The sequence below is a fragment of the Hordeum vulgare genome, chromosome 7H, assembly GCF_904849725.1.
Source record: "Hordeum vulgare subsp. vulgare chromosome 7H, MorexV3_pseudomolecules_assembly, whole genome shotgun sequence".
Classification (NCBI taxonomy): Eukaryota; Viridiplantae; Streptophyta; class Magnoliopsida; order Poales; family Poaceae; genus Hordeum; species Hordeum vulgare.
The window spans coordinates 13379643-13388084 of record NC_058524.1 but is presented as its reverse complement, the minus strand read 5'-3'; positions in this window follow the sequence as shown (position 1 = coordinate 13388084).

The following is an 8442-nucleotide window of genomic DNA, read 5'->3' as shown; positions in this document are numbered from 1 at the left end:
TTGCGAGGCTATTTATAGGCCCTCAGGTTTTCTAACCCTTTTCTAGGGTTTCCTAATTCTAGATTAAACGTGTGCCGTCACTTTCTCCCCATCCACCGCATTGTTCATTTCCCACCTCCCCTTCCCTGACTGTCCCTCTCGATCGTGGAGGTGGTTTCCATGAACTAATCTCGGGACTCCTCCGACGTAGCAGTGTCTGGAGGCAAGCGACGGCATGAGGGATTGACAGAGCCGGTGCTGGATCTGGTTTACGAGGCGGCTCTCCCCTCTAAGCTGCATGCGGAGCTGTAGGGTCACGCAGTAGAAAACAATATATTTTGGACCTACACACCAGCCCGGGATCACTACGAAGACACATACAAGGTTGATCTGATCGTTACCAACTCATAGAGCAACAGAAGGAGAGTCGATGAAGATCAGCGATGCAGATCCACGCAGCTAAGATTTTACAACCTGCCAACCGCGAGGGTGTTCTCCCTCGAACAACCCTTTGGGAGGCTCTCAGACAAAAACTCGGACAGTCCCTCGGACAGCCCTTCGGGAGGCTCTCAGATAATCCCTCCGACAGTACCTCGGATAACCTTTCGGGAGGCTCTCGGCCAGAACCTCCACATGTCTCTGGAACCCAGATCGAGAGTACCACCTCTCTACGGGGTTGCACACACCCGGTGTCAACTATCTAGCAGTGATTCACCGTCTAGAACTAGGCATTTTCGATGACTAGATTGCCTTTCGGCATGCTAAACTATTTCATGGGAGAGAGATAGGAAGTCACATCATTACATGGCATGTATTGAGAGATAAATTGGGTGAAATGGAGAGCTCTCTTGACATCTATTTATAGTAGGAGGCAAGGGGTAGAGGCTACGGGAAAAAACCAAAACAGCCTCCCCATGATTTCACCCACTACTTTACGATAGGGGTGTCATCAACCCCACTTTAGAGTATCTAGAGGGTCGACAACATTTTGGCACCCCCTAAAATAAGTTTGGACACTTTCCGGAACTTTTCCGGTATGAAATTTTGTCTCCGAAACATTTCTGTTTTCTGTCTGAAACTTTTCTGCCATCTTCGAAACTTTTTAGGTAACACTCTGTGGGTCTCCCTGTCTATTACTTAGAAGATAGATGGTCCTTATCTATACTGTGTTGTTTACAAAAGGAAATACTTATATATATTGTGTTGCATCATCCCCTCCTCTTCGGGGAAAACCCCAACGCAAGTCACAAGTATCAGTTACCGTAACACCAAGAGGGTCCAATGAATATTTCTCCATCATCGGAGGAGCAAATCTCAATGTTGAGTTATCAAGTCTCTTGTCATACTTTTAAATGAACCTGAAATCCGCCATAATAGCCACCCTTTTACGGATGACATTTAACTGACCCAAAATTCATGAAGCAAGCATGAAGAAACTTGAGACTATCATGGTCTACGGAATTAAATGCTAAATTTATTTGTATTATTTACCATTAACATGTGACGAATGTATATCATAGCATAACATCAATTTGGGTTAATTCAACACAAGTGTTCTTTTAGCATTGTGTCCTTAAAATTACCGGCTTAGTCATGCCGATGATCAAGAAAACGCGACCATCATGCAACACTTGAGCTAGTCTTAGATGCACTACTAAGAATACATTTTACCATTTATTATTCCACACATGCATATGGATTTCCCTATGTGACTTTATGGATATACGGACACAACGACCATTGCAGTTAGATCAAAGAGTACTTTATTATTTCCTCTAGGGAATATCTCCTACAGACTTCCACTCTCACTAGAGTCAATAATCTTGACAATGCTAATGCACTCTACATCTATAGCATACCGTTAAAAATAAGCTTCGCATCTGGTATAGTCTTTGGACCTGACAGTTTCGTGTGTATCTTTGGACATCCTCGTGTTTCACACTTTCACAAAATTCATAATTTATGTGGACTTGGATTTGTATATATGTGAATCACCAGTTGAACTTTGATTCCTCAGACTGAGCTCTGGCACAACTATCTACAATAGTCTTCCATTGATAAAATTCATCTTGAAACCGTACTAAGTTCATGAATAAACTATATGATCCAATGCCCTTTTTTGTCGCTTCCTAAGCAGCAACATACTTAGCCTTAATTATAGAATTCACCACAGTAACTTGTTTTCAACAATTTCAACTTACCATGTCACAATTTTGTGCATTACACATAACACTTAATTGAAATCAAAATTCGATTTGAGCAATGATGAAGATTGTATCATTGTAACTATTTACAACGAGATCATATAGATGTAACTCGTTACAACGTACTCCTCATAATCTCCGCTTGTGATAAAACATGGCATTGCTGCTACTATAGTACCCAACGACATTTTTCATTGTTGTCCCATGATCAACACTTTGATCATGGTGGTACCTTACTCGCAATTAGTTTGGGGTACTTGACATATCTGGTTGTTTTACATACCATTGAATACATGATTGATTGAAACACAATAGTGTATGAATCCTCAGTCATGTACTTTGCTCATCAGTATTTTTAGGACAACGAGTCTTGCTAAAAACTCTTTCCATGTGACTTCGGTAAGGATTTTCATGCTAAATCATTTTAACATTTTGTCTATAAGGAGTTTTGGCTTAGCCCTATGATGCAATTCTATCTCTATAGATAATTGTGCCTAATACCGAGATACCTAACCCTTAGGACTTTCATTGAAAAACTATTTTTAGTGAAGTCCTAATTCGTGTCAAGAAATTTATATTATCTCTATTCACTAGTAGAAAACATGCCTTTGGTTCGAAGCATTAGTCCCGGTTGGTTTTTGAACCGGGACTAATGCTGCCACTAGTCCCGATTCATGAGGCTAGGCTTTAGTCCGGGTTTATTAGGAATCTCTAGTCCCGGATTGTGTTACCAACCGGGACTAAAGGGGTGGTGGCAGGGTTGCGTCAGGAAGGGCCCATGCGAGGGTCATTAGTCTCGCTTGGTAACCGGGACTAAAATTATCACTATAAATAGTGCTTCGTCCACCCTGAGCCCATGCTCTCTATTTTCTCCTTTCTCTCCTCTCTTCTCTTCCCTTGATCGAGTTCATCCTCAATTTCTTCCTAGATTTGTCAAGATTTGAGGCATTCCATCCATTCAAGTTTTCACAAAGGTTAGCAACTTTGTACTTTCATCTCTCATTCCTAGATTAGCTCGTGCAATGCTCTATAATTATAGTGATTTGTGGGATTTACTTTGGGAGTAATTATGTGGAAATTTACTTCATTTAATATGCAATTTGGTCTCAAATTACCTTATCAGTTTGCATGTGTAGGTGTGGTTTACTTAGTGCCTTCCCGTCCCCGTACTAACCACCGTCGATCGCTCGCACCGTCTCGTCGCCTGCACTGATAATCCCCAAGTGCAAGGAATCATCGTAGCAATTTCCAAAGGTGGAAGTGATAAGTATGGAGTGTCGAACCCACAAGGATATAAATGTAAGATCAATATTCTCTCAAGTCCTATCTGCCATCGGTACGACTCTACGTATGCCAAACGTTTGCTTCCAACTAGTAACGAGAAATAAAACTACATTGTGGGTATGAAGAAAATAGGTTTGCATGATAACGGGGAACTAGAATATAAAAATAGGTGTTGTTATCATAAAATTAGAATATATTACAATATACTACAAACAACGAGTGTGGAATAATGATGGGTCGGTGTGTGGAATTGTCCTAGGAAATTGTTAACAACATCGGTAATCATTATTGCAATTTTATATGAGGGAGAGACATAAGCTAACATACTTTCTCTACTTGAAACATATGCACTTATCATTGGAACTCTAGCAAGCATCCACAACTACTAAAGATCTTTAAGGTAAAACCCGACCATAGCATTAAAGCATCAAGCTCCCTTTATCCCATATGCAACAACCTACTTACTCGGGCCCGTGCTTCTGTCACTCACGCCACCCACTATAAGCGAATCATGAACGTATTGAAACACCCTACAGCGAGAATCCTTTACATGTGTGCGGCGTGGAAGGCACCATAGGACAACATCAAAATAAATATACAACTCACACCAATCTAGATCATCAATCAACCCAAAGGACAAAAGATATCCACTCAAAACATCATAGGATGGCAACACATCATTGGATCATAATATGTGGCATAAAGCACCATGTTCAAGTAGGGGATTACAGCGAGGTGCGGGAGAGTGGACCGCTGAAAGTAGATGAGGATGGTGATGAATAAGGTGGTGTTGATGAAGACGATCACCGCGGCGATGGTTCCCTCGATGGCACTCTGGCGCCACCGAGAGGGAGAGAGAAAGGTTCTCCCTCTTGTGCTTCCTCCTCCATGGCGTCCCCCTGAGTGGGGAGAGGTTCCCCCTCTGGTCCTTGGACTCCATGGCGATGGTGGAGACCACCAGGATGATGAAGATGGCCTCCGGTGAAGATGACCCTCTCCGGCAGGGTGCCGGAGAGGGCCAAGATTGATCTTTCGTGTCTTTGGAGGCTTGTGGCAGTGGAACTCCCGATCTAGGTTTCTTTTTGGAGGTTTTGGCATTTATAGGAATATTTGGCATTGGAATCACGCCAGGAAGGTTCCCGAAGGAGTCACAAGCCTGGGGGAGCGCCCTGCAGGCTTGTGGCCTCCTCGGTCACTTCATGGCCCAAATTTTTTTTATATTGTCCAAAAATATTCTCCCTAAATTTTCAGCCCATTCCAAGAACTTCTATTTTTGCAAAAAAACAACACCACGGTAGTTCTGCTGAAAACAACGTCCGTCTGGGTTAATTCTAATAAAATCATACCAAAATCATATAGAATTGTAGTAAACATGGTGTGAATACTTCATAAATTATAGATGTGTTGGAGACGTATCAGCATGCCCAAGCTTAATTTCTGCTCGTCCTTGAGTAGGTAAATGATAAAAGAAATAATTTATAAAGTGTGAATGCTAGCAAGTGCCCAAGTTTGATCAATGATAATTTCCAATCACTTTTTCTAGCATCATTTTATATCATAAACAGTAGCTCATCTCATAAAACTTCTCACGATGAAGTAACAAGCTGTTCACTGTTAAAGTGTAGATCATAAAGTTTCTTGAAAACTAACAAACTATGCTTTTAGTCACCAAACAATTGCAATTCATCTTATTTTCAGGAAGGGTCTTTGTAAGAGCTTTGGTTCGGCAAATTCCACATAGTCAACTATCATATAGTCTTCCACGATTGCTAACACCCAAAGCATATCTTTAGAGAAAATGGCATCTGTCGAACATAGAGAAAGATAGGGGCTTAAAGTTTCGCCTCCCAACTTATTTATCAAATAGATAATTGTCAATAATAATAATTCATGATCAAATATATTTGTGTGGATATATATGTCTAGATCATTCCCCAACACACGACGCTTGTCAAGAGAAAAAGGCAAAATATAGGAAGTGATGAAGATCACCATGACTCTTGTAAAAGGTAAGTACTAGAAAGTAAAAGATAGGCCCTTCGCAGAGGGAAGCAGAGGTTGACATGCGCTTTCTGTTTTTTGGATGTGCAAACCCTTAATGTGAAGGAACGTCACGTTGTATTGCCCTTTGTGATAGCAACCTTTATTATGCAGTCCATCGCTTTTATTTCTTTACCATCACAAATTCGTACAATGCTTATTTTCCTTTACAATAAAAGATCATACATATTTAGAAGAATTTTTTATTGCTTTTTGCACCGATGACAACTTATTCGAAGGATTTTACTCAATCGATAGGTAGGTATAGTGGCCTCTCATGGCAAAACTGGTTTAAGGGTGTTTGGATGCACAAGTAATATTTCCACTTGGTGCGGAAGTTTTGGCTAGTATCAGGTGGAAGCAAGCACCACATGTTGAAGGATCCATAACAATATAACTTCTATAGAAATATACCCAAGCATAAATCATTATGTTATCTTCCTTGTCCAACTTCAACTAATTTGCTCAAGTTTGAAAATAATTAATGGGGCTCACAATCATAGAAGATGTCCAATATAGTTAATTTATATGTGAAACCTCTCTTCCTTCAATATTTTTTCATGAATTGTTCAAGTGACCAATGCGGTGTTTGCTAACTTTCAATAAATTTTACCACCTATACTTCTTATATGTGAAGTCAGTACTCCCGATGGGATAAGTATATGAAGCATATTTAATTTCAGATTTATGATATTCAACTCGTTCAACCATTTACTCATAGGATATAAGTGAAGCACGAGAGTGAATGGCAAACTACTCCAAAAAGATAAAAGTGAAGATTAATGCGTAGTCAACTAAATAGCCATGTGACGATTATCTCTTTTATTCGAAATTTCAGATCCAATTCTTTTATTCAAGAAGTTTCACTCCAAGAATAGCACGCATTATGCGGATGAATAGAAATTTTGGCTCAACATAGGCTAACCGATAATTGTTGATGAAGAGAGATGGGATGTGTAGCATCCCCAAGTTTAGATGCTTGAGACTTCTTGAAACATTTACTTGGGGCGCCTTGGGCATCCCCAAGCTTGAGCTTTTGTATCTCGTTCAATCCTCTCATATCATGGTTTCACCTATTCTCAAAAACTGCATCCACACACAACTCGAAAGGAACTCGTGAGATAGGTTAGTACACATAAAAATAAATCAACACTTCATGTACTGCCAAGACAAGTTGCACAATAATTTTCAAACATCATCTACGGTTTATTATCATTTCCACAATTTATATCTATCAATATAGGGTATGGAAACTGTGGGATAAGCAGATAACAAAACTATGACAACAATCTGTCCAAACAGAACAGTTTGTAGCAATTTATGATAACATTGTACGTATGTAACTCAAAAACTTATGAAAATTTAGGACATGCTATAAAACTTATATGACAACACAGTGCAAAAATTTCAGAAACTTTCCACGTTCCAGTAAAATATGAAAATTCAAACACTACAGCAAAAGTTTCTGTTTTTACACAACACACATCAAACATGCAATGCAAGCATCCTAAAGGCAATTCTTGGAGCTTTTTATTGAAAAACAAGATTATAAATAACACCTAATAGAGAACAACAAAATAAAATGACGCTCCAAGCAAAACTCATATTATGTGACGAATAAAAATATAGCTTCAAATAAGATATACCGATAAAGTTGAAGACGAAAGAGGGGATGCCTTCCGGGCATCCCCAAGCTTAAACGCTTGAGTCTTCCTTAGATATTACCTTGGGGGTGCCTTGGGCATCCCCAAGCTTAGGTTCTTTTCACTCCTTATTCTCCTCATATCAGTGTCTCACCCAAAACTTAAAAAATTCATGTAACACCATGTGTTTATCTCTCCTGACTGATTTAACCTAGCTTAAAAATTAGGACCAAATTTTTTTTCGATGCTTGTGATGCTTGATGTGATGTTTGTTTGCTTGCCTATTGCTTGTGTTTCAATCCTATGCTCCTACTACTCTCCAAACTCACCTCTTTCACCCAAACCCTTGCCTAATAATCATGCCATATGTGTAGGACCAACGACTATATTTACCAAACATTATTTTCACCAAATAGCATTTCCTTGATTTAAGCTTTCAAAACCCCTTGAGCTGGGAGTTGTACTACAACTACTCAAATTAGGGAAGTTATTTTGCACAAATTATTTTATTTAAAACCCATTATCAAAATGGCTTCACAAAACCACAATATTATTATTTTAAAAGTTATTTTACTATTTTATTTAAATACCTTTCTGAGAAGCCAGAGATGGCCCCTTATGAAGGAAAGTTATTTTTATTGCTTTCAAAATATTTGAGAAAATTTAGGGAAACTCAGTGGACATATATCTTCCATATATATGAGTTTAACCACATGGTCATGTTCAAAATATTAGGCAGAATCCCTCAAAACCCTTCCTGTCTATTTCAAGCTTTTGAAATATTTCTATAAGAAATATTCACAATAAATCCCAGTAATATTCCAGAATGTCACACAAGTTATATGTGACTGTCTTGCCAAGTGTCATCTCAATCCAAGTTGATTTGATTCCCCTAATTATTCCAAAACCATTTCTGTCCAGATCCAAATTTGAGCAACCCTACATTTGCCAAGTATCTCCAATTGTTCTAAAATTTGGTGGACATGTTCTAATACTCCAATAATGTGTCCACACCAAGTGGTGTATCAAGCAGAATAGAAGAACTTGTCCCAAGACCCTCAAAACCCTCTTTGTTGATTTCTGACTTTGGGAAACTTTACATTATAATGTTTCTCCAATTGATCCCAAACTTTTTGGGCATGCTTTAATGCTCAAATAATGCCCCACACCAAATATTGTATTTGTGGGAATTAATTTGAATAGTTATGTAGGTAGAAGGCCATTTCTGCCCATTTCATGGGTATTTCAAGTCTACATTGGGAACCTTCTCCGCCAAATCCCAAATTTGGTGT